This window comes from Podarcis pityusensis (assembly GCF_964106645.2).
Source record: "Podarcis pityusensis genome assembly, chromosome: 7".
In the NCBI taxonomy this organism is placed as follows: domain Eukaryota; kingdom Metazoa; phylum Chordata; class Lepidosauria; order Squamata; family Lacertidae; genus Podarcis; species Podarcis pityusensis.
Window position 1 is genome coordinate 83,415,421 of NC_138031.1, and position 12,829 is coordinate 83,428,249.

The following is a 12,829-nucleotide window of genomic DNA, read 5'->3' on the forward strand; positions in this document are numbered from 1 at the left end:
TTGCTCGGTCCCTGCTCCTGCCAACCTAGCAGTTCGAAAGCACGAAGTGCAAGTAGATAAATAGGTACCGCTCCAGCAGGAAGGTAAATGGCGTTTCCGTGCGCTGCTCTGGTTCGCCAGAAGTGGCTTAGTCATGCTGGCCACATGACCCAGAAGCTGTACGCCGGCTCCCTCGGCCAATAAAGCGAGATGAGCGCCGCAACCCCAGAGTCGGTCACGACTGGACCTAATGGTCAGGGGTCCCTTTACCTTTACCTAGTGCAATTCTATGTGTTACCTCCGAAGTAAGCTATTCTGCATTCATTGGTGCTTACAGCCAAGTAGAGATTGGGGGGGAGGTTTCGATTCAGTTTGCATTTAAAGCCAAATTTATCAAATCTGAACCTTTTGAATCAATATGAGAGCAGAAACACAGCCATCCTTCAAAATTCACACTTATCCTAATTTTGTGATGCAATTCTTCCACCACAACGTATGCAAAAGGGCATAATGAAGAAGACAGTGAAAGGGCAATGGCAATAGAAATAATAAGCTTTTATATTTTAATATATGCTGGTACATGGGCAAGTATGCAGCTAAAAATAAAAAAGCTAACTAAAACGTATATGTGTTCTGCACATGACATAAAATATATAGCTCCAGCATGATTTTTTTGACAGCAAAGTCATTGATAATGTCATCACATGCTGAGCTATGAAGTTTATCACCTTCTAGGCATGTAAGGCAGCTTTCCTTATAACATTTGTCCACGGTTCATTCTTGATCTTGTTCAGCCGTGAAAATGACCTTTCTCCCAAGCAGTTTGTTACAATTAAACTCAAAAAGAGCCGCAATATTGCCTCTACATTAGGGAGGGCCAGCTACATCTTATCTTGGATGATGACTTGAGGGCATAAATGTTTTTTATCTGATTAATTTTGCTTGATCTAAGCATGGAAGTGCTGTATTTCCCCAATGAGGTTAGCATCAACATTATCAGGGTAGTCTTTCATCAGAAATCTGATACCTTCACACAATTGTTTTTCTGTGGCATCTGAATCAACCAAGAATTGGGGGGGGGGGGGAGTCGTGCAACATTTTCAAGTTGGTTTCAAGTGCATCCACCATAGGCATAACAGATTTCACTCAAAATATTTCTCTTGAACAAAGCCTTTCATCAGTATCAGGTGTATCACCATCATGGACTACTGTAGTTTTTGTGGAACTGGTCTAAGAAATGATTCCACGAACACTCAGATCCCTCCATTTTCTCCTGAAGAATGGCAGGTTATCTCTTTGTATCACTTTATTCACTGTCCCATGAGCAAGGACATTGATAATTGAATCACAACTCTCAGCTGAAGTACCCATGTGGTGTCAAAGAAATTTTGGGTACCGTGGAATCAGGACCCAGTAATAATCTCAGTATTGCACAGCATTTTGTAGAGGCGGAAAGGAATGCATATATCTGATGTACAAAACCCCTTTTTCTTTTTACTGAATCTAGTCAGCTGTCAGTTGGAGCAGAGTCAACAAGATTCAGTCAATAATGTCCAGCACATTATTTCTGCACACGTTTATAAAAACAATATGACATAGTTGTCAAACGAGAATGAAAATTTTGGAGCCTCTTTTCCCTTTATTTCTTTATTTCTTAACCAATTACAGTGGAACCTTGGTTGTCAAACGCTTCAGAAGCCGAACAATTCAGAACCTGAAAACCGACAAAGTGAATGCATCTGTTTTCGAACGCGCCTCAGAAGGCGAACGGCTCCCAAGGTGCGTTTCTCCATTTTTTAAAAAGGAATTTGCCAACCAGCAATTGCGCCTTGGTTGTCGAACACTTTGGAAGTCAAACAGTCTTATGGAACGGATTATGTTTGATAACCAAGGTTCCACTGTATGTGAAACCTTTGGAAAGCAATTCTTGGAGAAGTTGTTTGCAATTGCACATAAATAATAGGATAATGGACCGCGGGTGGCACTGTGGGTTAAACCACAGTGCCTAGGACTTGCTGATCGAAAGGTCGGCAGTTCGAATCCCCGCACGACGGGGTGAGCTCCCATTGCTCGGTCCCAGCTCCTGCCTACCTAGCAGTTCGAAAGCACCCCAAAATGCAAGTAGATAAATAGGGACCGCTCTCTAGCGGGAAGGTAAACGGCGTTTCCGTGTGCTGCGCTGGTGCTGGCTCGCCAGCTGCGGCTTAGTCACGCTGGCCACATGACCCGGAAGCTGTCTTCGGACAAGCGCCGGCTCCCGGCCTCTTGAGCAAGATGAGCGCGCAACCCCAGAGTCGGTCACGACTGGACCTGTTGGTCAGGGGTACCTTTACCTTAATAGGACAATAATAATAATAATAATAATAATGTAGGAAAAGCAACAACAAAGAGATCCTAGAGATAGAAAAACAGAGTGGCACACTGTTGAATGGTAAAAAGTGAAAGCCACCATTGTTCATATAATAATAATAATAATAATAATAATAATAATAATAATAATAATAAATAATTTATTATTTATACCCCGTCCATCTGGCTGGGTTTCCCCAGACACTCTGGGCAGCTCCCAACCTAATATTAAAAACACAATATAGCATTAAACATTAAAAACTTCCCTAAACAGGGCTGCCTTCTAAAAGTCAGATGGTTGTTTATTTCCTTGACATCTGATGGGAGGGCGTTCCACAGGGCAGGCGCCACTACCGAGAAGGCCCTCTGCCTGGTTCCCTGTAACCTCACTTCTTGCAGCGAGGGAACCGCCAGAAGGCCCTCGGCACTGGATCTCAGTGTCCGGGCTGGATGATGGGGGTGGGGACGCTCCTTCAGGTATACAGGACCGAGCTCCTTAATGGGTACTTAGTGGTGTTTCTGTATTTCTTGGCATCTTTGTAGTGAAAACTTGGAATAGAAGAGCAGTGACAGTGTTCAAATTTAGACCAGAAGTGCCAATAAGAATTTCAGTGATATATGATGCTAGACTTTCTATCTCTATGGAAGGTCGGCATTTTAGAAAAATGACCAGTGGAGCAGCAGGCAGTGGAGAGAGGGAGATCTATACTATCATTTACCCAGGGTTTTTTCAGGGGGAACTCACAGGAACTCAGTTCCAGCACCTCTCAGGTGGGTGCCATTGATATTCTAAGAGAATGAGGGAGATGTTCATGGTAACTTCTGGCACTTCTTTTTCTAGAAAAAGAGGATCGCATTTACCACATCAGAAGCCACAGCTTCACACCAAATGGCATAATAATATAACATCAGCTCAGACTTCAAGTTATAGTACTACTGCTGCAATGAAGGCACTTTCTAAAGGAAATGGGTGGCACTGTGGTCTAAACCACTGAGCCTCTTGGGCTTGCCAATCAGAAGGTCAGTGGTTTGAATCCATGCGACGGGGTGAGCTCCCGTTGCTCTGTCCCAGCTCCTGCCAACCTAGCAGTTTGAAAGCACACCAGCACGAGTAGATAAATAGGTGCCACTGTGGCAGGAGGTAAACGGTGTTTCCGTGCGCTCCGGTTTCCGACACAGTGTCCCATTGTACCAGAAGCAGTTTAGTCATGCTGGCCCCATGACTCGGAAAAGCTGTCTGTGGACAAACACTGGCTCCCGCAGCCTGAAAGCGAGATGAACTCCGCAACCCCAGAGTCGCCTTTGACTGGACTTAACAGTCCAGGGGTACTTTACCTTTTTACCCTTACGCTCTAAACCGGGGGGGGGGGGGGCGCTGAAAAAAGCAGAATGAAATCTGGGGGTTGTGGAAGAAATAGCAGTTCTGAAAAATGTTTTGGGGAAATATTGATTAGGTTCTCAGCAACAAATGTGTGAGTGAGTAGTATTCCTCCTAGGGAGAAAGATGAATGTGGGAAGACATTAGGTTTTGCCATGTTCGGAGGCCTCGATTGTCTGTCTAGGACCCTTGAGAGTGCTGGCCCACAATTGCACAATTGCTTCTGTATACAGTGGTACCTCGAGTTAAGTACTTAATTCGTTCCAGAGGTCCGTACTTAACCTGAAACTGTTCTTAACCTGAAGCACCACTTTAGCTAATGGGGCCTCCTGCTGCTGCCGCTCCGCCGGAGCACGATTTCTGTTCTCATCCTGAAGCAAAGTTCTTAACCCGAGGTAATATTTCTGGGTTAGCGGAGTCTGTAACCTGAAGCGTATGTAACCTGAAGCGTATGTAAGCCGAGGTACCACTGTACTAACTTTAGACCAGAATCCTCCAGCAGCATGCCATGAAAACATAAAACTTCTAAGGTTTTTCTGTAGGTAGTGGGATTAATGGTAACCCCAGGAAGAGGCAGAGATCCTAAACATCCATTCAAAGCAGAACTGTCACTTAGCAACCACTTTAGGCACCTATATGTGGTTATAAACCTTTCTTCTTCCTTGCCTTTGCCAGAGTTTCTATGCAACTGTGTAAATTAGATTTCTCCCCAGTGCATTACCACAAAACGAAAGGTATCCACAAACATGCATGATATAAATGTGCCTCAATTTAGTTTTATGATAGGAACACCGATGTACTGTTGCTTGACGACGGTAGCCTGTCAATCAAAATTCACCTTCAGCATGAATTTGCTGGAAGGCTGAAGGCAAACCCCACCCTCCCACGATTGCAATATTCTGATATTACCGTTCTTCTTGAAGGGGTCCTGTTTAAAGATAACATTCTAAAGCAGCCTTTGCCAACCTAGTTTCCTTCCAATCTTTAGAACTACAGTTCTCGTCGGCCCCAGCCAGTACTTGACAGGAGCTGTAGCTAAAGCACTGTACGCATGCTAAACATTTAGAAATAAACTTAGACTGTTCCTTTCTGCCTCCTTGGCTGCCTCTCTTCATTCTGATTACTTCTGGCTTCAAGACAATTTTGCACCCAGCCATTGCCAAAAGTAGATCAATTAAACCATCTGTCATCTAGAACGGGAAAGCCAATTGTCGAAATTTAGTTTATACCAAAGCTTAATTAGATCACCTTAATTGGATTCATGAATTTGGGTTTGTGCAGTGCTTTGAAGTTTAAAAGAAGCAGAGCCATGTGCAGCTATATACGGTATAACGCAGGGTCTCCCACATTCCCCACAGCTGATCTGATTCTACTTTTCTTTTTCTGAATTAAAATGGGAGGCACACTTCCCTGTCCGGCCCAAATGGGTTTCCTTTTCAGGATGCTCGAAGCAACAACAGCCCTACCCCTTCGCTCTCTGATTGGAAGGCAGGAGCCCCCAGAACGGTGACTTCTGCAGAGATGCAACATGCAGACTTCTCTGAGGATGAGTCATTCTGTTCCATCTCCACATCAGGACCGATTTGGCTGATTAATATTCTGCAGCCTTTTAAATGTGTCTGTGGGAGGTGGGGGAGTTATTGCTTTGTATTTATTTCTGTCTTTATCTTGTGTTTTTATCTTGTGGACCACCCTGAGATATTTTTTTTTGATGAAGGGCGGTATATTAATCCAATAAATAAAGAAATAAAATCTTTAAATTGTTACCTATAAGGCTAAACCTAGGCAGACAAACCTAGACAGCATCTTAAAAAGCAAAGACATCACCTTGCCGACAAAGGTCCGTATAGTTAAAGCTATGATTTTCCCAGTAGTGATGTATGGAAGTGAGAGCTGGACCATAAAGAAGGCTGATCACTGAAGAATTGATGCTTTTGAATTATGGTGCTGGAGGAGACTCTTGAGAGTCCCATGGACTGCAAGAAGATCAAACCTATCCATTCTTAAGGAAAGCAGCCCTGAGTGCTCACTGGAAGGACAGATCCTGAAGCTGAGGCTCTAATACTTTGGCCACCTCATGAGAAGAGAAGACTCCCTGGAAAAGACCCTAATGTTGGGAAAGATGGAGGGCACAAGTAGAAGGGGACGACAGAGGACGAGATGGTTGGACAGTGGTCTCAAAGCTAAGAACATGAGTTTGACCAAACTGCGGGAGGCAGTGGAAGACAGGAGTGCCGGGCATGCTCTGGTCCAGGGGGTCACGAAGAGTCGGATATGACTAAACGACTAAACAACAACATAAGGCTAAAACAAAACGGAACGAGTTCCTCACCAGCCACACCTTCTGCTGGTCAGAAAGATGCAAGGGATATCCTGCAGCAGACACAGTGGATGAGTGCCAGGGCTGGTACAAAAATATTCTGATGTTGGAGGCAGAGCTGTTGTTTGCCATCCATTTTCACTGACCATTGTGACCAACATGGAAGGCAGAATATATGATGCTTTCAAACACAGTACTGCCACTCCACAGTACTTTTCTTTGGGGCAACTGCCCCCCACCCTTAAAAAGAACCTGCTGTGGGAGGGGAAACAGCAGGAGATACATGCAGCCTCTTTCTCCTCTGCTGTTTTCCCACTTCGAACCATCGCTCCCAAAATTGTGCTCCCTTTAAAAAAAAAAACAACACACCCTTAATCATGCATAACATGTAGTTAGGCTCTCAGACTGTCAAAGAAGGATGCAAGGATGCAAGCGAGATTCACTTATCCTTATTTGCAGATTGGCTTCCTGGTAAATTGCATTCAAGAATACCGCAGAAAACCACTTTAATTCAGGTCTTTATTGTGTCTGGTGTTGGCAGCAGAGCTCACCCTTGACATCTGTTTTCATGTCAGCGCTGAACCCTGGGATTGATTGATTGGTTTTAATAAATTCTGTTGTGCGGTTCTTTATCAATATAGCAAAAGAAAGCTAACGGCACAAAATCAATAAAACACCAAACGCTAAACACAAATGCAAGGTTACAAGGTAGTAAGTGGGGAACATAACAAGAGTATGAAATACAATCCCACAGCACTGTCTGTGACACAGAAAAAGAGAAAAAACTGCCCTTGACTGTGGGTGTAAAGTGCAGTTCTCTCATCAAGAAACTTCACAGATCAGGAATTAGGGGGGAAGCCCTTTCAGATAAAAGAGTCTGGAAACAAGACAGACTTCAGCTCAAGCGTCTCTTTGGGTAGAACAGAAATTTAACGTGGCTTTATTCTTTAAGAGACCAGCACATTTTCAAATTATAAAGCTCTTCCTTAGGGATATTGTTTGAAAGGACTGAAGACAGGAAGAGAACACTTGCTCTTGAGAAAGAACTGCGCGGCTCAAAATACACTGGCCTTTTAAGAATATAAGAAACTTATTTCCCCCTTTTTTTCGGTGAAATTCCTCGGAATTTTCACAGTAAGATCGTTTTGTACAGGTATCATGTCTCTGAAGTAACCACCCATATTTCAGGTACCATATTGGCCCGGATATAAGCCGCACCCGCAAATAAGCCGCACCTTTAAAATTCAAGGGGCAAAAAGAAAAAAAGGACAATGCCTGAATATAAGCCGTTCCCTTAAAATTGGGTTATAGGCTGAAAATTGCTGTGGCTTATAGAATAGTAACTCCAGGCCAATTTAAGCCTTTGACCTTGCAAGCCCGCAAAAGTTACTGTACAATCGCTAAAATCGCCGTTCAATTGCTACAATTCCGCAGGCACTCAAGCTCGCAAATAGGCAATAAAACGTATTTTTTTTGTTCCGTTCTTCCGTATGTCTGTTTCAGCAGCAATATCGTAAAAGCCTATTTTTGTAAGGTCGCAAATATAAGCCGCACTTAAACTTTTCACAGCTGGAATTTGGGGGGGAAAGTGCGGCTTATATTCGGGCCAATACGATACATGATTGTAGTTACAGTGCAAAAAGCCCTTTTAGGGGTGTATAAGGATTCACATGCTCAGGTGCCTTGCTTATTTTATTCCATGCAATAGCTTTACCCTCTGTGTCAAGCACTGCTTCTCAAGGTATGTGTGGGGAGCTTGTCTGGCAGCCCAAGTGAGGGCTGTTTCCAGAAAATCAGGACTCTGAAGAAAAGCAGCTACCTCAGGCATACATTCTTGTTGTTGTTTAGTTGTTTAGTCGTTTAGTCGTGTCCGACTCTCCATGACCCCACGGACCAGAGCACACCAGGTACTCCTGTCTTCCACTGCCTCCTGCAGTTTGGTCAAACTCATGCTGGTAGCTTTGAGAACACTGTCCAACCATCTCGTCCTCTGTCTTCCCCTTCTCCTTGTGCCCTCCATCTTTCCCAACATCAGGGTCTTTTCCAGGGAGTCTTCTCATGAGGTGGCCAAAGTATTGGAGCCTCAGCTTCAGGATATGTCCTTCCCGTGAGCACTCAGGGCTGATTTCCTTCAGAACGGATAGGTTTGATCTTCTTGCACATTGGGGTCTGTCCCAGAGATGCAGGTGACAGCCAGTATGGAAAAGTACAAAATGGCACCGAAACACCTGTGTTTCACAGGTGCTGCTCAGTGCATCTTTACTAATCGCAGGCAGATTTCCCCTGTCTTACGTTTCACAGTGTGATACCGAGTCCTATAATTATTCCGGGTCTGTTGTTACAGGACATGTCACACTAATACTTAAGAGCTGACAGTTTGACAAGGGAGCATAGAGACAATACTGTGAAATACCTGCTCCGCTCTTGCTGAAGTTTAAATTACTAAAACCACACAGAAGAGAGTCACTGACTATAAATGTTATATTTTGTAATGCTAGCATTTCTGACCCAGTTTTTGATGTTCCTTTTACACTGCAATACTTGCTGTGTTGTGGAACTGTGACTTTTTTTTCATTAATATACAGACATGTTGCACTAATTTTTAAACAGTGGGAAAGAACAGAATGTCAGGACACCAGCCCCAATTACATTGTGTGAAATTTCAGCACAAAACTCCCAGGATTTTCCATGTTAACAGAGTTAAAAATGGATTTTTTCCTAGAAACAATTAACACAGAAAGGAGCGCTAAACTTCTGTTAGATTCCACTAGATTTCAAGAAGTGGTTTTTGACATTGTGTGGAAGATCAACGTAAAAGTTAACAAGTCAGGGGAGATGCTGTGAAGGCAAAACAAAGTGCCGTCTGAATGCATCCTTTTTTATACAGCCTCAAAATTTGTGAGGAGTCAATCTGTGTGAAAATACATTTCCTTCCTGGAACGCTTGTTTAGAGAATAAAGCAATAAATTTGAAAGCTATATATCCCAAATGATGGAGTATGAATGATTTTCAGTTAGAAAGGAGAATTCCACCTGGGGCTCTTCCATACAATTTCATGCAGAAATAATATAACTTCCCTGCTTATTGAGCATTCATGATGATTTGTTTGCATGGAGGTTATATGATGTTGCTTGATCATGTCCCACACATTCTGGTGCATTTCCCATCACTTTTCTAACTGCAAAAAATCAGGGTGTGTTGTTGTTGTTTTGCAGAGAGGGGTTGTTAGGTACAGAAGTTGTTGTTTAGTCGTTTAGTCGTGTCCGACTCTTTGTGACCCCATGGACTGGAGCACGCCCGGCACTTCTGTCTTCCACTGCCTCCCACAGTTTGGTCAAACTCATGCTGGTAGCTTCGAGAACACTGTCCAACCATCTCGTCCTCTGTCGTCCCCTTCTCCTTGTGCCCTCCATCTTTCCCAACATCAGGGTCTTTTCCAGGAAGTCTTCTCTTCTCATGAGGTGAGGTACAGAAGTACCAAACCCATTTTAACTATGCAGCCTAAATTTGCCACATACAACTGAATCATACCTTCAAAACAGAGACAGTCTAGAATTGACCTTAGTCAAAGTAAGGTCCATAAATGTGTCAGACTTATTGGAATATTTGATGGAGATCTTTGGGGGCAGGATGGTGCATTAACTTAATAATTATATGAAACAATTGGGTACCTGCAAGTGTGTCCACAGCTCCTAACCTTTTCCTTCCATGCTACTTGGTACATACAGTACATGGGGTGTGTGGGATGTTAGGGGAGGGTCGTACCTCTAGGGCGGGGTGTGTGTTGTGCTCCTTCTGGGATAGTTTGTCCACCTTTGGTCCCCACCCTGCACTCAGCTCTCACCTGTGGCTTCTAGAAGCTGTCAGCATATGACACCCCAGGAAACAGGTTTGAATGGACGGCTAAAACAGGTGAGGGTAACCTATGGGTCTTAAACCCTTGTAAAGTTGGGGACTTCGTCTGCATGTAAAGACAGGCTCAGGCAGGTAGAGTGGAAGAGACTAATAGTGGGTTCAATGGTCCCACTATCCAATGGTCAGGAAGGTAGTTTCTGCACAAGCTGTGGAGGGAAGTGAGGGGCAGATGGGTCTCCTCAACCTGGGAAAGGAGCCCATTTAGGAGAAGGAAAACTCTGCTCCTAAACCTCTGCTGTCTTGTGGGACATCTTCAGGAGAAGAAATTGTTAAGGAGTAAACCCCACACACTCCTGCCAACCTAGCAGTTCGAAAGCACGTCAAAGTGCAAGTAGATAAATAGGTACCACTCCGGCGGGAAAGTAAACGGTGTTTCCGTGCGCTGCTCTGGTTCACCAGAAGTGGCTTAGTCATGGTGGCCACATGACCCGGAAGCTGTACGCCGGCTCCCTCGGCCAATAAAGCGAGATGAGCGCCGCAACCCCAGAGTCGGCCACGACTGGACCTAATGGTCAGGGGTCCCTTTACCTTTACTTTAAACCCTACACAAATCCCAAGTGGGGTTCCTAAGGCGATTGGATGGCACCTTGTATGCATCCTTCCAACAGGTCCAGCAGCCAAGCTGGTGCCAAACATATTGCTGTGCTTTCCTTTGGACCACACCAGTGTTGCCAAGATGAGGAGTCTCGTTGTCTAAAAAGCCCAGGACCTCCTAGGCTTGCACCCTAGAAGGTCACTTTGGTGCTGCCAACACAGTGGTTTGCTTCACCCTCAGAGGCACACTCCATTGTCTCTTGGGACAGATGCCAACAAACAACATGGCACTGGAGAGTTCAGCTGCCCACCCTGAAACTGTTGTGTTTCATTACTACTTAGCCTGGGATGGAGGCTACAGAGAGGCGTTCTGAGGATATTCTTTATGTCACGGCATGCGTTCCCCTGTCCCCAACACTAGTGATCAGCTCCAGGACACTTCCAAGCGAATGTATTTAGAATTACAGTACAACATGTAGGTGTCTCAATGGCTTTCACTCCTCTCACTCTGCATGATGTCCTAGTCAACTCAAAGTTGTTCATGTCAAGATGTCACAAAGTCAAATCGAAAGAACAGCCTTGCCTACACTGGGTATAACCCCCTAGGAAGGTCTCCTGCACAAACCCCATAGACGTGAAAGGCATAAAAAGCTCTTGTTGACATTAGTAGACCTTGTGCTACAGACCTTCCCAGTGGGATCATTCCCTTAACTCTCATATTCAGTTGGGTGGTATGAACTGTAGCCCTCAACAGATTTCCTTTCAGGTGAACCCCACTGAACATAAATTATAGCAAGCAATGCAGTTAACACATTGTGTTGTGAGTTGCCTACAGAGTCTGAGCAGATCTCAAATGCATTTTAAGTTAATTACAAAATAACCTTGGCAATGTGCAGTCCTTAGGAGAGAGGGATGGAAACCTAAACCGATAAATCGATATTCACTCGTCCAAACTCAATGTGACAACTTGATTATTTTCAACTAGGCCTGTAAATCATATTTATTTCTTGTTGCTGTCTAGGTAGATCCTTGTAGCTCTTGGAATCATATTTCTTCCAGTATAATTTTTCACACTTGGGAACTGGGGGGGGGGGGGGGATTGCTTTCCACAAACATGTTTTGAATATTTACTTAGGCAAATGCTTCCCTGAGCATTTTTTTTTCAGCCATATCTGCTAAACTGTGTAAGAAAGCGTTTCTCTAGAAGGCCAATACAATAGAAGCCAAGGCAGCTTCAAATAAATCTGTTTCACAAATATTTAAACATATTATTATTTGGGGGTTTTACATAGAGCCTCTTCCTGATAATATTGTGCTTTGTGAAAATACAGCCAGAATATTTAAGCCAGAAAATGAGGTTAAATACAATTATTCCACTGCAACTTGTTTTATAGCTCTTCTACAGCTAGATATCACTTATTATTACTGAGCAATCCGATTCATTTCACAACAGTTCTGAGGTAAGGTATTGTGGTTTCTTGGTAGCAGATTTGTTTCTATTCTTTGCCCTATATTTGTGATAGAACTGTTTTCCTAAAACCCTGTACTCAGATCCACCAGTTTAACAGTACTGCCTGCAAAATCCTGAGGGATTAGTAGCACAACTCTTCCCTCATCCCTACAATTTTATTATTTAGTTGTTAGTCTCTAAGGTGCCACAAGACTTTGCTGCTTTTGCTGCAACAGACTAGCATGAACACATTATCTAGGGTGCTATCCTACATTGGACATGGGTGGCGCTGTGGTCTAAACCACTGAGCCTCTTGGGCTTGCCGATCAGAAGGTTGGCGGTTCGAATCCCCACAATGGGGTGAGTTCCCGTTGCTCTGTCCCAGCTCCTGCCAACCTAGCAGTTCAAAAGCACGCCAGTGCAAGTAGATAAATAGGTACCACTGCGACGGGAAGGTAAAAGGCATTTCTGTGCGGTCTGGTTTCTGACACAGTGTCCTGTTGCACCAGAAGCGGTTTAGTCATGCTGGCCACATGGCCCAGAAAGCTGTCTGCGGACAAATGCTGGCTCCCTCATCCTGAAAGCGAGATGAGCGTGCAAACCCAGAGTCGCCTTTGACTGGACTTAACCGTCCGGGGTCCTTTACCTTATCTTTACCTACATTGGAGGGGCTGCCAGTTGAAGAGAGCTCTGCAAGGGCAGGGGGTGGGGCTTATGGTTACTGTCCAGTGTTCTAAATTTTTTGCATGTTGAGGGTGTGGCCTCTATACCATCCACAAGTAGATACCATCTCCAGCTCAGTCCTTGATTGGTAGGCTTTGGTGGTGTTTCCAGGAATGCTGGGGACAGAGAATCATCGAATCGTAGAGTTGGAAGGGACCCGTGAGGGTCATCTAGTCCAATC